Below are 17,140 nucleotides of genomic sequence, written 5' to 3'. Positions count from 1 at the left end.
TTGTTGTTGTTGTTTTCTTCCAGAATTGGTGAAATGTGGCAATCCAGAAGATCCCAGAAGTCAATAACTCCTAAGCAAATGAGCCAGGCATGTAACCCCGTGCCTATCATCTTAGGACTTAATGTAAAAGCAGGAAGGTTGGGAATTAAAGGCTAGCCTTGGCTACAGAATGAGTATAGGTTAACATGGAATGCATGGGACCTTATCTCAAAAAAATAAAACAAATAGCAAAAATCCACACAGAGAGCTGGGCATGGTGGCGCACTCCTTTTATCCCAGTACTTGGGAGGCAGAGGCAGGCAGAGCTCTGTGAACCTGAGGCAGCCTCATCGATGCCACCAGAAAAAACAATCAGAGACAAAGCCAAGGTACTAAACTCTGTCAGAAAAATATTTCAAGAATTCCTAAAGCTCAGGGCAGGAATATGGCGTTTATTACTCTAACTTTCTCAGATGTTTGGAAATGTTCACATATACACAAACAAAACACTGTAGTAAGTGAATAAAAAAGAAAAGGAAAAAAACAAAACTTGTCCCTGGCATTATAACCGTAACAACGAAAGACAGAGGACAGAGGGAAAAATTACACTAAGACAGATAACTAATGTGTTAAAGGAATAACCGTCCCACGTCAAAATAAAATCGATGGGCGACAGCATCATTTCTGAGTATGGAAAGGTGTTTTGTTTTGTTTTGTTTTAATTAGAGTTTAAAATCATTATCTATAAAAATAGTGGTAAATATGAATATATGAAAGTCAAAACACTTTGGCTCACAAAGCATCATTAAGAATGTAGACTACATAAGCCAGGGAATAGGGAGACGGCATCATGTAACCAAGAGTGTCAAAATACCAGCTAAAAAGAGCTAGACAACCCAGGAGCAAAACGCCCAGGCTGCCGTGCATTAGGCACATTCTGTTGCTATGATAAAATACCATGGCCGAGGCAAGTATGGAAGAAAGCGTTTATTTTGGCCTATGATTTCCAGACCATCATGGAGAGGAAGCATGGCAGCCAGTGGCAAGTACGGTGGCAGGAGCAGGGAGCTGAGAGCTCACCTCTCCAAACACAAGTCACAAGCTGAGAAAGCAAATGGGAGTAAGCAAGGCTTAAAGCTCTCAGAGCCAGCCCCAGTGACCTGCTGCCTCCAGCAAGGCTTACACTCCCTAAGCCTCCCTTAAATAAATAAAATCAAATGGAATACATAGTGTGCTCTCTTTGTATTGATCATGCACTGGTAAACTTTATGTTTCAGTGTCTGTTTGTTATAGTCCATGATTTGAGCAAAGGTTGAGAGGAAGTTCAAAGAGCTTGCAGAGTCTACAGAACCGTCTATTACCCTGGCCTATTACCCAATAGACTGCAGGGTCTCTCTGTCAATGCCCTGTTGCTCTACCTGATAATCTTTGTGCCTCCTGTCCAGTGACCTCTGTCCATGTGTCAATCTCTCCCATTACCTTGCCAACGTCGTTTAAAAAAAAAGAAAGAAAGAAAGAAAAAGAGCCAGACATGGAGGTGTTTACCTGTAACAGTAGCACCTAGGAACTTGTCTTAGTTAGGGTTTCATTACTGTAAAGAGACACCATGACCAAGGCAAGTCTTATAAAGGACAACATTTAATTAGGACTGGCTTACAGGTTCAGAGGTTCAGTCCATCATCATCAAGGCAGGAGCATGACAGCATCCAGGCAGGCACGGTACATGAGGAGCAAAGAGTTCTAGATCTTCATCTGAAGGCTGCTAGCAGAATACTGACTTCCACGCAGCTAGGAGGAGGGTCTAAAGGCCCAAACCCATAGTGACATTCCTATTCCAATAAGGCCACACCTGCTACAACAGGACCACACCTTCTAATAGTGCCACTCCCTGGGACAAACATATTCAAAGCACCACAGAAGTGGAGGAGGGAGGAGCAGAGTTAGAGGACAGTCTAAACTGTACGTGAGATCCTGCCTCAGAGTGAAGCAGAAGTATAGGCGGGGTGAGAATGAATCACTTTCGCAAGAATCTATTTTTTAAGTAAGCCTGGAATAAGGAAGGGCTGGAGAGATGGCTCAGTGGTTAAGATCACTGACTGTTCTTGCAAAGGATGCAGGTTCTGTTCCCAGCACCCACACTGGACAGCTCACGAGCTTGTGCAACTTCAGTTCTAGGGACTCCAATGCCCTCTTCCATACAGAGAGTTTGAAACCACTCTGGGCTACACAGAATTCAAAGCCTTTTTTAATCACATAAATGAGGTCCTGTCTGCCTATTCACCACCAAAGAAATCAGAGGAGTCCTTACAGGGAAAATATACCCATTTCACAAACATCCCCAGGTTCCCATGATGTGGCAAGCTTTGTGCTGAGGACATGCGGTATACCTGGCATCCTTTAAGAGTTCTAGAAAAATCAGTTGGGGACCATAAAGCATTAGCAGGATCAGATTCTATGCTGATCCCATTGGAGATCTTTATTAAGATCTGAGCTAAAGAACCTGCCTATCGGGCTGGTGAGATGGCTCAGTGGGTAAGAGCACCCGACTGCTCTTCCGAAGGTCCAGAGTTCAAATCCCAGCAACCACATGGTGGCTCACAACCATCCGTAATGAGATCTGACTCCCTCTTCTGGAGTGTCTGAAGACAGCTACAGTGTACTTACATATAATCAATAAATAAATCTTTAAAAAAAAAAAAAAAAAGAACCTGCCTATCGCCGGGCATGGTGGCGCACACGAGAGGCAGAGGCAGGTGGATTTCTGAGTTCGAGGCCAGCCTGGTCTACAAAGTGAGTTCCAGGACATCCAGGGCTATACAGAGAAACCCTGTATCTAAAAACCAAACCAAAACAAAACAAACCAAAACCAAAAAAGAAACTGTCTATCAAACATAAACACAACTTGAAACTCAGGTTCAAGGTCATTCTCTTGTATAGCTCTCCCAGAGCCTGGGGAAGCCTCCAGCAAAATGTTCATGTGTCTGTGTAGGTAACATTTTCAAAAGAAAGTTGTTTAATCCCAACCATCATTATACTTTATTTTATTTCTCTATCACATTTCTTTCTGTCAAATAATGTAAAAAAAAATTAAGATAATATCTTGATTTAATAGAATATGTTATATTTTGGTCATCTGGATATTATTCAAAGGTGTCTTAATCGGTTTGATGTTACTATAACAGAATACTACAAACCAGGTCAATTACAGTGAATTACTGGCTCCCAATTCTTAGGTAATTTATCTGCAAGTGTAATAGATAAAGCATTAAGTTATCAACCTCATGATATAGTGAACTGCATAGCTAATTTGGTAAGAGACTGGAAACGAAGCTTTATTTAACAAGAACTTTCTATGTTCAATAAACATATGAAAAGCTGTTCAATCTACTTACTAATTAGGAAAATGCATTTTTAACTCATAACGAATCCACCATTTCACACTAGAGTTGGAAAAAAAGCTTAAAGTCTGGCAATATTGAGTGGTGGTGAGATTGGAGGAGCCAGAATATTTATACACTGGCGGCAGGAGTATGGACTGGTATAATCGCTTTGTAAAAACAACATGGCATCCCATGATAAATATCTGCTTCAGCCTGCAGACAGTGAGAAAACAGGGTGGACTTCAGACCAAGTTTTATCCAGGTTGGGTACGGTGACCCTACGGCGACATCCTCTGCAAATACAGAAGTGGCCAGGAGACAGTGATGAAATGAAATCCCAGAAACTGCTCAAACATTTTGTGTTTAATTGTGTGCAGAATGATACCAAACTGTCAACATCTTCCCCCTGATCTAGACAACCTGAGATCTTAACTGAGTATGTGCTCAGTTCTGCTGCAGAGGCAAAGGACAGAGCCCACCATGCTCCATGGACCTGGAGTAGACACAGTGCCTTCCAGCTTCTGTGAGCTTGGGTATGGAGTGGACTTCTCATTTTTATTCTGAATCTCACTTTCCTCCTGTGGAAAGTCATGGTCTCTGGCTGGGAGGTTTGTGGTGAAGATTTTAAAATGCTGTGTCAAATACATTGTAAGCTGTGAAAGTCTCATCAAATGTGCCTTCATTGAATGAGAAAAATAGATGTGAGTTGGGCACACGGGGCCTGTCCGGTAGCACAGTAGTCAGCTTGAAAGGACTGATACATACTTACACTGTTATTGTCACTGTGGTGACTTTCTAACCAAGCCCAACTTTATGAAGACTCAGAACGGATCAGGTGGATTCCCTTTGATCCTACATTATAAATACTATCTCTCTACAGACAACTGTATTTCTAAGTGACCACTGAAACACTTTCAGTTTTATAATCTTTCAGAGTCTTGCCACCACTGTCTAGAGGTGGCACTTACCTCCTTCCCTGAACCCCAGCCCCGAGGGACACTGTGACAACCTTGTTGGATAAGTGTTATAAGTGATGCCCTGTGGAAGATGGATGACGGGTGGTACCTGAGGAATGATGGCCAAGGTCACTCTTTGGCTTATACACACATATGCACACACATGCACCAGTACTCATACTCACGCAGAAGGAAAAAGAATGAATGAACAAATGAATGAGATGAAGGGGAAGGAAAGGAAGAGTGATACCCATACATGATTTTCAGGCTAGCTCATAAGTTTCTGAATCAGTCACCATGCTGTAAAGGTGCCCAAACTAGCTAGATAGCTGGACAGTCAGAAGAAAAAGAGAAACTGAGAGAGACCTCAGCCAAGAGCCAGGGCATCATTTTCTAAACATGCAAGGAAGCCAACCTCTGAATGATCCAAGGCCTCAAACTTTGAGTCCTCTTAGATGACACATCACAGAAGAGTTTGTCTCTGCCCCACTTGCTGGGGTGAGAAGAGAAAATCCAGTCTTCCTGCTGTTTTGTTTGAATTCCCAACCTCCGAACCGGCAAACAAATACTTGTTTTGTGACAGTAAGGTCATAGTCCTGTTTGGTGCAGTCATAGTAACTGTGACCATCTATGTATCCCTGGACTATGGACAGCCTAAGGAAGGAGACTGGATTATTTTCTCCCATATTAAACAAGCTGAGCAGGGGACAACCGGGAAACAGTGGGGGCCATGTCCTTTTAAGGACATTCAATGGCACTTCCTGTGATGGTTTTTATATGCTTTCCCTAAGGAGTGGCACTATTAGAAGTGTGGCCCTGTTCAAGTAGGTATGGCCTAGTTGGAGTAGGTGTGTCGCTGTGGGTGTGGGCTTTAAGATTCTAGTCCTAGCTGCCTGGAAGTCAGTATTCTGCTAGCAGCCTTCAGATGAAGATGTAGAACTCTCAGTTCCTCCTGTACCATGCCTGCTGGGATGCTACCATGATTCTGCCTTGATAATAATGGACTGAACCTCTGAACCTGTAAGCCAGCCCCAATTAAATGTTGTCCTTACAAGAGTTGCCTTGGTCATGGTGTCTCTTCACAGCAGTAAAACCCTAACTAAGACACTTCCCATGGAATGTGTCGTGGCTCAGTGAGACCAGGGTTTCCAAGACCTGGATGTGTTACATTCATGCTTTTTGTCTATAAATATTTACTGAATGCCTAATGGTGAAAAGAGCTGGCTGGCTGCTCAGACTTAGATAGAATGGTAGACAGTGTCACTGGTGACTGACTACTCAAAGCTCTTGCAGCTACCTGGAAAGGGGGGGGGGGCTAGGGAATAGATTACAAATTTTAAAAGTACACAGAGTTATTCTAGATTAGGATAAACATATGTTCAAGACCTGGGGTGTCTCAATTCAGGGATTTTAAAGAACATGTTTGTTTGGGTTTTTTGGTTTTGGTTTTATTTTTTTGTTTTTGTTTTTTGTTTTTTTTTTTTTGTTTTTTGTTTTTTGTTTTTGTTTTTTTTTCCTGAGACAGGTTTCTCTGTGTAACCCTGGCTGTCCTGGAACTCACTCTGTAGACCAGGCTGGCCTCGAACTCAGAAAGCTACCTTCCTCTGCCTCCCAAGTGCTGGGATTTAAAGGCGTGTGCCACCACTGCCTGCTGAACATTTTTCTTTGACTGGCACTGGAGAAATGTAGCAGTGGTTAAGAGCATTTACTGCTCTAGCACAGGACCTGGGCTCAGTTCCCCACCTTATATGACAGCTAACAACCATCTGTAACTCCGGTTCTAGCGAATCTGGCGACCTTTTTCTGGCCTTATCAGGCACTGTAGGAGTTTGATGCAAAGATATACATACAGGCGAACACCCATACATGTAAAATAAAGACAAGTAAATCTTTTTAATTTTTATTTTCTCTTTGATAATTTCATACATGTAGACTTTATTTTGGTCAGATACTCCCTACTCTCTGCCACATGTCTCCTTCCTAACTTCATGTCCCTTCTAATTTTTTTTAGCTCAATATGTACATGGATATAGAGTCATCTGTTGGAACATGAGCAAACTACTACCTTCTTTCTCACGTTCGCATACACACACACACACACACACACACACACACACACATACAGAGAGAGAGAGAGAGAGAGAGAGAGAGAGAGAGAGTTGGAGACAGGACTCCAGAGTCTAACATGAAGTTCACTTATATTGCTTATAGATTTATATACAACATAATGATATCTTCACTTTTTGTTTTATGAGACAGGATCTTTGTTTTTCTTTTTTCTTCTCTTTATATGTATGGTGTATATGCACATGGTGTGCAATCATGTGCTTACATGTATGTACTTGAGTGTGCACATGAGGGTCATGTATACACATGTTTGCATATGAGCATAGAGGTCCAAGATGAATGTTGAGAATTTCCTTGATCATTCTTCCACTGAATTCTATGACATGGAATTCCCTAGTCAAATACAGAGTTCGCCACGTGGATACCCTGACAACCCAGCTTGCCCTAAAATCCCATCTCTGTGCTCTAAGGCTGGATTTACAGCCAGCTGCCATACCAACCCAGCACTGATGTAGACTCTGCATAGCCAACCTGCAGTCTTCTTGCTTGCGGGGCGAGAACTTTAATTGCTGAGCCATCTCCTCAACCTGAGTCAGGATCTCACTATGTAGCTCAGGCTGGCCTTGAACTTGAAATCCTCCTTGAAAGCCTCTAGAGCAGCTTAACCTATGGGTCAAAACCCCTTTGGGGGAGTACCATCAGAAAATACTGATATTTACAATTCGTAACAGCAACAAAACTATAGCTGTGAAGTACCAACAAGAATAACTTTATGGTTCGGGGACACCACAACATGAAGTACTGTATGAAAGGGTCACAGCATTAGGAAGGTTGAGAACCACTGCTCTAAAGTTCTGTGATTACTGGCGCATGGCCGTATTTTTAGATTATTTGCATTTTGACTCTAATCTATCTCATGAGGTCAGATGTGCAGTTTTTCCTTGTGGTGTCTTGTTATGCTCAAAAGCTTTTGGGTATTGGAGCATTTCAAATGTGGGATTCTGCATTCCCCCCAACACACACACACACACACACACACACACACACACACACACACACACACTTTGGCCCTCTCTCTGCCTTTGGAGGTAAGACTTTGCATCTTAGCTTTGACTACCCAGAAACTCAGCATGTAGCTTGTGCGAGGACTCATTTATGGCAGTGTTCTGGCCTCGGGTTTTCGAGGGCTGAGATCACCTCCATGCCTCCATCACTTGTCCTACTAAAGGACATACACAGAAAAGATAGCACAGTGGGCAAGATGGTTAGAAAAGGTCCCGCAGCAAGGGTAATGCTGACGCTGAAAAGTGCCTAAAGTCTATTGGGGCTTCGGGTCAAGAATGTACTAGATGGAAGGAATAATAAGTGGTAACGTTTGTGAGCAGAAAGAGCTCGGACTGTCTGGGGGCCCATGAAATATGGCAAATGTTGGGGATTGGAGTGCCACTGCCAGGTCTGGAAGCTGGAGAAGGAGGAAGGGGCCAGCCTTGGAAGCTGTTCCGCCATGGCACCGTGCTGACCACGCACAGCTGCCTGGATTTTCTTCTAAAGTCAGTGGAGTGCTACCGGAAGGTTTTTAAGTATGTTGGTATGGTTTTCAAGAGTTTACCTCACAGCTCGGTCCTTCCAGTAACAGCTGCGGCTGTGAGACAAGAGAAGTGACAGAAGCTTGTGTTAATGTTGACATCCCTGTAGGTCTTCTGCAGCAGCTGGAAAATAAGCCCTCTGGAGTGCTTCTGATGGTCTCTCATGCAGTGAAGAATGGCAGCGAAGTCTGCGTTGCTAGAAAATGGTAGGGAGGTGAGCTCACAGCACCACAGCCTTCTGGGAGACGCAGTGAGTAGGTTACAGGTTTCAGCTCATCCCCCAGGCTTGCCTTGCTTAGTGTGTGCAGTCCTGCATTCAATCCCAGGCCTGATAAACAACAAACAAACAAGCAAACAAACAAACAAACTTCTGTAGCCACTTACTGTGGCTTCCAGAGGATGTGAATTTGGTTGCCAACATCTGAGTCAGGCGGCTCTCACTGCTTCTGATAGGCCCCTCCCCCTTTCGGAGCCCCTTTGCTGCAAGGCGACATGCACAGCTTCTAAGTAAGCACGCTCCAAGATGTGCACACCCCTTGTGTTGCTACCCCGAGGAACCCATCAATGAAACCCACATCGTGCTTGGGCAGGAGCAAGGAGGAGTTCCTCGAACCTCCGGAGAGGTTCCTCGAACCTCCGGAAAGAACAGTCTCTGACCAGGCTCTGAGAAGAACGTTGGGAGTGCAGGCTCTGAGCCACCCCTTGTGCTGGCCCCTGTCCAAGAGAGGGTGGTAGGAGTGGGGTCTTGCCCTTTGCACACGGCACGGTGGCTCATCAGCTCGTCTTCTGAGTGTGGTCCTCTTCCCAGCTGTTGCTGCCTGAATCGTGTTTCCCACGCCCAAGCCAGCCTAGCTGTCACCAGCTGTGACCAGCTGTCAGGCAGTTGTTAGCACTCCACTCTTCTCCCTGCCACGTGACAGCCCCTGACCTCAGCCAGAGACCAGAAGAGCTTTCTGACAGGCAGGCTAAAGGGCAGGCCACAAGGGAGACCTGATCAACTAGCAGGCAGGTGGAGTCCCACTATAGTGGTTCATGGAGATGAACCCCACAGTCAGACACTCAGAGAAATAGGATTGGAAGCATGGTAGAAACACACACACACACACACACACATGAGCACATGCTGCAGTGCATGCAAAGATACTTGCCAAAAAGACTGGACGTGGAGGTCATCCTGGCCACGGCGGAAAAGACTCATTTTTCCCGATTGTGAATCACAGAAACAAAGTCCCGGGAGGTCCTGGGGCATCACATCCTCATTCCTGAGAGAGCAGAACCAAGCTTCCCAGGAGCCTAGGTGAGCATGAGGCAGCTTAGAAAGGTGTGACAGAACCTCTTTCTAATCTACTTTGCCCCAAGACTCCTGCCACCTGGAGTTTTATAGCCCCTGCTGTAGATGGTAGTGCACAAAATTTCCTCAGTGCATCATCTTGGGCTCACTGAAGCCTTCTTGGTTAACACCTAAAGACCCCTCTTCCCTCTCCCCAGCTAGCCAATGGGCAAAGCCATCACCACACCACCTAATAGCTGGTTCCAAGTGCCTAGACAGCTGGGCTGATCTCTCCTTCAGTTGTCACAGTGCACACATTCACACACCATTATTGTCCTGATTCACAGATGGGAATGGCAAGGCCAAGAATTGGTTCATCCTTCATTCCACAGATGTTTGGGAATGTTGAGTACAGGCGAGGCTGGGGTTCAGCTGGTCTGTGAGCCCTACCCTCTTAGAGGCTCTGGCGCCTGTCTGAGGACGGGTCCCTGAGGGTAAAACTAACCAAGCCAGAGAAGGCGCAGGAGCCCAAGAAATCTCAGCTGCCTCCCCTGAGATAAGAGTGCTTTGTTGTGCAGGCTATTTCCTGCACTGAGGAATTCCATCTTCAGTTGTTGCACAACTGACCCTGGAAATGTCAAGAATGGTGGCTATTATTTATTAATGAGCTAACCATCTGCATGGCTACACACACACACACACACACACACACCAGCTATAAGCCTGGGACCATAAAAGGGTCTCTCAGTTTGTTAACACTGATGGTTAGAGTATAAGAGCCTCCCTCCATTGCAGGCCTACAGAGTGGCTCAGGATTGCTGGCCTGCTGTGGCCAGAGGAGATACTGCCTCATCCACCCATCAGCTCGTTTCCTGGGGCAACTGGCTTTACTGATTGGAACTCAGTTTTTGCAGGTCCTAAATGAGGACAATGGTCATAGTGCTGCCTATCTCGAGGGTTGGCGGAATGTGAGCAATGTGAGATTCCACAATGCACCAAACAGACGGCAGGGCTTTGTCCTGACTCCATGGGGCAGCAGCAGTCCCCTCTTGAGAAAACTACTTCCAGTTTTTATCTTAGAGGTTCTTTTTTAATCCAGTGCTCAGAAAACACAATTTGTATTATGCTGGTCACAGTTTCCGTGGTCTTGGCTCTTGCTTGTTGGTAGAACTTGGCACCTGTTTTGTTATAAAGAACAAGTGATCAAAAGGACAAGAGCGCACAGTAAGGACAGTGAAACAAAGGCTTGGTTTGAAAGGCAGACAAATCAGCCAGGAGCCTTACTTACACTAGGGAGGCCTGCAGAAAGCTGTCCACCCATAGGAAAGATCTTTCATCCTGGCATTGCTGCTCAAAAGAAAAAAAAACAATGTTTGCTGGTCTGAAAGCCTCATCAAAACCATTCTGAAACAAGAAATCCCAGGTTTCCTGAGTATATTCTTCCCAGGCCTCCTCATGTGAGCAGGCTAATTGTCTCTCTGTCATGGGCTAAACAGCGTCAGCTTACCCAATCCTTCCCGCACGCCATCTATGTTTTTCAGATGAGGAAGTGAGGGCCCAAAGAGGATAAGTCACTTGGTCAGTGTTACTCAGATAACAGCAGAGAATGACCAGGAAGGCAGGATCGGAAGTCTTCCAAGCCCATGTGCTGCAACAAAACTCACTGCTTCTCTTCTGAAGGAAAGGATCCGTTTTGTACCTGGTGACACCTGGATAAACACCAGGTGACAGGGACGGGCAGAGTGAGAGGAGCCTATCAACCGTGACATCCCACACTAGGCCAGAGCTTGTATACCAAGGCTCAGATTTATGGCAAGTCATTTAGAACTTGCTATTTCCTCCACCAACAAAGCCTTGCTTTTCCAGAAGGAACCACCCCAGGGTTCCTTGAATAATGAGCTCTAAAATAGTACTCACCATAACTTTCCAGGAACACAATCTGCTTGCAGGAAGTGGAGGGTGGGGGGACACTATATACTAGGGAATGCAGCTATGCCAGGGTCTCTCGCAGGCCAGAGGCAATCCTCAGAGGCCACCTTAACAGGACAAATCTTTCAGCCACTCTAACTTGTGAATAGCTGTTGCATAGCCAACGGACTCTTTTCTTTATCTCTCATACCAATATACCATCCCTGTCCTGTAAGTGATGCCTAACTCAAGTTTTCATTTCCAGTGACATACAGAAAGGAGCACCTACCCCAGATCACCCTACCCCAGGTCACACTACAGAGAGTCTTTACTTGAGAGTCAATGTTCAAGCATATGACCCAGAAATTTCACTTCCGTGTGTGTGTGTGTGTGTGAATGTATGTATATACACACAAACAAATTAAAATCTGAGATATGAAGAAGTCTATATGCTGACAGGGCATTCATTATTTATCCCAGTGAAAAGGTGACAGACAGCCCAAATATCTTTTGACAGGTAGGTAAACAAAATGGGTTATGCACATAGACAGTGAGATATTATTGAGTCTTAGAAAGGATTACAATTCAGGTAGATGTTGTAACATGAGTTAACCTTGAAAACATCATGCTAAAGGAAAGAAGAAAGAGACGAAAGGGCAAATGCTATACAGTTTCACTCAGATAAGACACCTAGACTAGTTAAATCCTAGAAACAAAAAGTGGACAAGTGGTTTCCAGGAGCTAGGATCGGAGAAGAGTTGGCAGTTGTATGGAGCTTCTGTCTGAAGAAATGGAAATGTTCTTAAAATGCATCCAGAAGCAAAAAACTACTCTAAACAGCCAGACCCATCCTGAACACAAACAGTGCAGCAGGAGGAATCACAATACCTGACCTCAAATTAAACTACTGTAATAGTGTATTACTATACACACACATACATGCAGCTACAGTAACAAAAATAGCATGAGACCGGCACAAAAATAGACAGAGACCAGTGGGATAGAATAGAGGACCCAGAAATAAACCCACACAGCTATGACCACCCAATTTTTGACAAAGAAATAAAAAATATGCATTGACAAAAAGACAGCCTCTACAACAAATGGCATGGAAAACCTGGATAGTCACATACAAAAGGCTGACACTAGATCTGTGTCTCCACTCTGAACAAAGATCTTAATGTAAGACCTGAAACTCTGAAACAACAGAAGAAACAAAGCAAGATCCAGGCATGGGGAGCATATGAAATTAAAAATCTTTGGCACAGCAAAGCAAAAAGACAGAATGAGAGAAAGACCATCCAACTGTACATCCTTCTGACTGGTAATTAATATCTAGAATACATCAAACCGAAAAAAATTAAACACCAACAGAATCCTTCAGTCAACAAGTGGGGAAATGAACAGATAGTTATTCTCAAAGGAATAACTACAAGTGACCCAACAAGCTTGTGCAGGGAAATAGTCAACATTTTAGCGATTAGAAAAATGCAAATTAAAGGGGGGGGTGGAGAATCTATTTATCCCAATCAGCGTGGCTATTAGAAAAACAAGCATGGGGGATCACATCTGTAATCTCCAGCATTCAGGACAATATTGTCTCCCCAAAAGAAAAAGGAAAAGGATTACAACAAACACTGGTGAGAATGTGGGCAACTGGGAACCCCTATCCCTGATGGTGGGACTTTAAACTGGTGCAGCCCCTGTAGAAATCAATATGGAAAAAGTCTTAAAAAACAAAAAACAAAAAACTTGGGCTGCTGAAATGGACCGGAGCAAGCAGGGGCTGGAGCAAGAGGGAGAAGGGAAAGGGAAAAACAACAAACAAACAAACAAACCTGATACTAGAGCACCCTATGATCCAGGTATACCACTCCAAGAAACATAACCAAGGAAATCTAAGTCACAGTCCCACAGAGACATTTGGACATCCATGTGTATTACTGCTATGATATGACTAATATTCATAACAGCCAACATAAAGAAGCAGCCTAGATGCCCATCAACAGATGAAAGGACAAAAACGTATAGTATGTGATAAAGTATATACAACATACACTACTTAGATTTTTATTCAACTGTTAAAAAAAAAGATCAAACTTTGTGGAACAATGGATGGGGCTGGAATTCATCGCGCTGAGCAAATTCAATCTCAAAAAGTCAGATTCAGAAAGACAAATTCTGCATGCTTTTTTTCATATGCAAATTTGTGTTTTATATATATATATATATATATGTATATATATATGTATATATATATATATATATATATATATATATATGAATGAATATATGAATGACATGAAAATAGAAGGAGGAATGTCAGGGGTGGATGTGGCCAAAGGGGGGCAGGGGAGAATGGAATGATGATAAGAGGGAGGAAAAAGACAAATGTTTACATTTTCTCTCATATGTGGAATTTACATTTAAATTCATATGCACATATATATGTAGATATGTATACTTAAGTGTCACAAAGGCAGAAAGGACACTGTTGGGGAGGGGAGATAAAGGGAACCACTGGGAAACAGGCCACATGATTGAGAAGAATTGCATGAAAGACAAGACTGAGCAAGAAATAATGATATCTATGTATGGAAATGTCATAACAAAACCCACCAATCTGTACCCTAATTGAAAGACTATTTTAGGAAAAGAAGAAAGTTGTGGCGATGAATGGTGGGTGGTGGTGATAATTCGAGTCACTTAAGGTCACTGAACTGGATGTAACATCTCATAGCTGAGACCGGAAAGTATATTCTGCACTCATATGACCACATGGGAATGCAAGTCAACTCAGTGAAACAACAGTAGTTGTCACTGTGTACTGAGCACCCACTCTGCCATATGAGGAAACTATCACTCTCTGAGCTTTGAAGATTGAACAAACTGAAGTGGATGAAGATGAATAGCACACACACCCTCTACCCTTCCCCTTCTCACACCCCCTACCACCTCCTCCCTTCCTCCTTCCCCCTTCCTCCTTCCTCCTTCCTCCTTCCCCCTTCTCTCTTCCCCCTTCCCACTTCCCACTTCCCACTTCCCCACCCTCACTCCCAACTGATAGCAGAAGCCAGGCTATGAAGTAAAGCCAGGTCTTTGTAGCAGGTCTCTGTTTCCTTGGGTTGTTTAATTTCCCTCTTGGTAGCCTAGGGGGAAGGATTTTGTTTCTTACAGAAAACAATTAGTGAAAGTCATTTAGCATTGGATCATCAGTTATTAGGGCCTCTAGCACACCTCATTGTCACTGGAGGTGATTCCTCCCAACTCTGCCTAAACCTAGGCTTCTCTAATCAAGGAATGAGATGGATGACCTGGTACCAACCTCAAACACACACTCAGCCCCATTCTACCACTTAGCACCGTATGGCTTTTTAGGCAAGGTTCTCTTTCTTCGTACACTGACTGAAAGTCCCAGTCTGCAGTGGAAAGCCTTGGATTCTACTAGTTGGCTCATGTAATGATAATGCTGTCTTCATTCATGGGCATAGTGGTTTGGATAACCCTATGTATTTACCACCTAAGCTTTCTTTGATTTTGGTTCTAACATTCAGAGTTGCCTCTTACAAATTTTTCCTCTTCCTTCTCCTCCTCTTCCTTCTAGTCTTCCTCTTCTTCTTCCTCCTCCTCCTCTTCCTTCTTGTCTTTCTCATCCTCTTCTCCATATCCTTATTCTATTTCTCCTGTTTAAAGACAAGGTCTCACACTATAGCTCAGGTTCACATGAAACTTACTGAAATCCTTCTGCCTCAGACTCCCAAGTGCTAGGATTACAGGTGTGAGACTCCTCATCTGGCTTCTTATAAAAATTTTTAATTAGTGTTTGGGTTGAAGTCTAAAAAGTATAGCCATCCAAAGAAATCAAGGCTGGTTTTGTTAGTCTTGTGGTCAAGTGGCTCAATGGGGAAAATAAGACACAGCTTCGTTTTAAATTTGTAAGCCAAGATCTCTAATGACAGCTTTAGTTCTGCCTTCAAAGTTTATAAAATCTCTTATTGTCTGATAGATTGTTTTGTGACCAAAAGTAAGAAAACAATACAATAGCTCAGTTTTAGTAATTTTTTTTAAAGACATTTAACCTTTGTTTTTTTTAAGCATTAAGTACCATGTGCAAAATGACTGACCTGGAAAGATGTATCCAAAGAAGTCAGTGGCAGAGTAGTGTGTGTCCCCAGGACCTGGAATTGGTCCACAGCACTGTTCCACAATGTCTGCTGATAGACTTCAGAAACGTAACTTTACATGTTTTTATTTGATCTAAAAATTATATATATTCAGATCTAGAAAATATAGACTAACACAGAAGACAATAATTTCATTGTCCAAGATAATAGCTGTTGATTTTTGATGCACATTTAAAATGTTCTGCATTTGAGTACATGTTATTCATTCAAAAACAGGATCATTTGTTAACTTCCCTTTTACAATTCTCTTTTCTCAGCCCTGCAGAGGCAGGCGGATTTCTGAGTTCAAGGCCAGTCTGGTCTACAAAGTGAGTTCCAGGACAGCCAGAGCTATACAGAGAAACCTTGTCTCGAAAAAACAAAAACAAAACAAAACAAAACAACAAAAAACAATGCTCTTTCCTCCTCTTCCTCCTCCTCTTCTTCTTCCTCCTCCTCTTCTTTCATTTATATCACACTTTCTAGTCCCCTATCCCATTTCATTAAATATGGATCTTATAAGGGCTCATGAGGAGGCTCAGTGGATAAAATCACTTGCCACAGAAACCTGAAGACCTGAGTTTAATCCCAGGATCCCACTGATGAGATGGCTCAGCTGATCAGGTGCTTGCTGCCACACCTGAGAACTTGAGCTCTACCCAGAACCAACCTTCCCAAGCTGTCCTCTGACCCCTTCAGACCTCCTCAGGAGTACCCACATGTATTTGCATACAATATAAATCAATGCAATTAGAAGGGGGGGGGGGCTTCAAATTAAACATAAAAGAAGAAAACTTGAGGAGTGATCTTCAATTTCGAGACACATTTCCCCATATCCCACTTTCTCAATGTCTCTTGATCCAAAGGGAGACCTCAACAATGGTAACTGCGGTGCTTTGAGAAAGTTATGTTCTAAAGGGAACACCATACCAGGAGATGAGACGTCTACCTAGCTTCTGATCCTGATGTAGGCTTCACGAATCTGGCCACTTACAGAACACCTGTCCTTTAACACTTAGTTCTTCTGTGTTCTGAAGCTCGGTGGTAGCTACATGTGGAAGGTAGCTACATGTGGAAGGCTAGAATTCAGGTAAGCTGTAGCCATAGCCGCCGTGCTTTTGATTTTGGCTCCCATATTTGCTCCCCTGCATGTTGCAGTCTCCGCTCTCGCTTGGCTGCACGTGACCTTCTCTTGTTTCCCTGTGAAATTCTTGCTTATAGGCCTCAGCTGGGTGGCCAGCAATTACCTAGCCTTTTCAGTCATTGGGAATTAGAAATAGTCTTTCCCCAAAGTGTTTCTTTGCAGTGGATCCTGAAGCCTTTGAAATGTAAATCACTCCGATCGGAAGCTCTGGAAATAGGACTCTACCAGGCCTCCAACTGGCCTCCAGGGTCTGCTCCAATCCCAGAGTAGGCAGGATCCTGTGGCCTGCTTCCGAAAATTCAAAGGGGCATTGTTCAACTAATGTTCTCCACCAGAAAGCCTAGATTAGTCAGTAATTCCGCACCCCCTTAGTCTTTAATATCAAACCACGGTTAGCATGGCTTCCTCTGGTCACTGGTCTCAGGTAACTCAAAAGGAGAAGTGTTTATGACGTCTTTGGAGAGTCGAGATCAATTGAAGTTGCTCTCTGAGCTCTCACAGCGAATAAAATGAGGGTTCTGAGGTTGCACGGCTGTCGGTGGGCTTGGCATGGAGCAGGCACAAGCACAGGTATTTGGAATGAAATGGGTCCTAAGAGCTATGACGAGATAAGGAGCGCCCCAGCTGCTCAGCGATAAATTTGTGGTCTCTGCCCCACTCTCCTTCGAGCTAGCCCCGACAATGGAG

At 43.7% G+C, this 17,140-nt stretch overlaps 1 long non-coding RNA gene across 2 annotated transcripts; it reads right to left on the bottom strand.

Annotated features, from left to right (window-relative positions):
* Positions 1 to 9,894: 9,894 nt before the first annotated feature.
* Gm35208 lies at positions 9,895 to 16,863 on the bottom strand. Of its 2 annotated transcripts, XR_381276.3 has the most exons (5): positions 16,240 to 16,863; positions 15,271 to 15,368; positions 10,746 to 10,947; positions 10,527 to 10,585; positions 9,895 to 10,416 (listed from the first exon to the last, which is right to left on the bottom strand). It is a non-coding gene; the product is annotated as a predicted gene, 35208 (long non-coding RNA). The 2 variants fall into 2 exon arrangements; XR_381277.3 differs by lacking the exon at positions 15,271 to 15,368.
* Between the last annotated feature and the right edge of the window lie 277 nt (positions 16,864 to 17,140).

Source organism: Mus musculus, chromosome 12 (assembly GCF_000001635.26).
Source record: "Mus musculus strain C57BL/6J chromosome 12, GRCm38.p6 C57BL/6J".
Taxonomy (NCBI): domain Eukaryota; kingdom Metazoa; phylum Chordata; class Mammalia; order Rodentia; family Muridae; genus Mus; species Mus musculus.
This window is presented reverse-complemented; position numbering and strand designations above follow the sequence as displayed.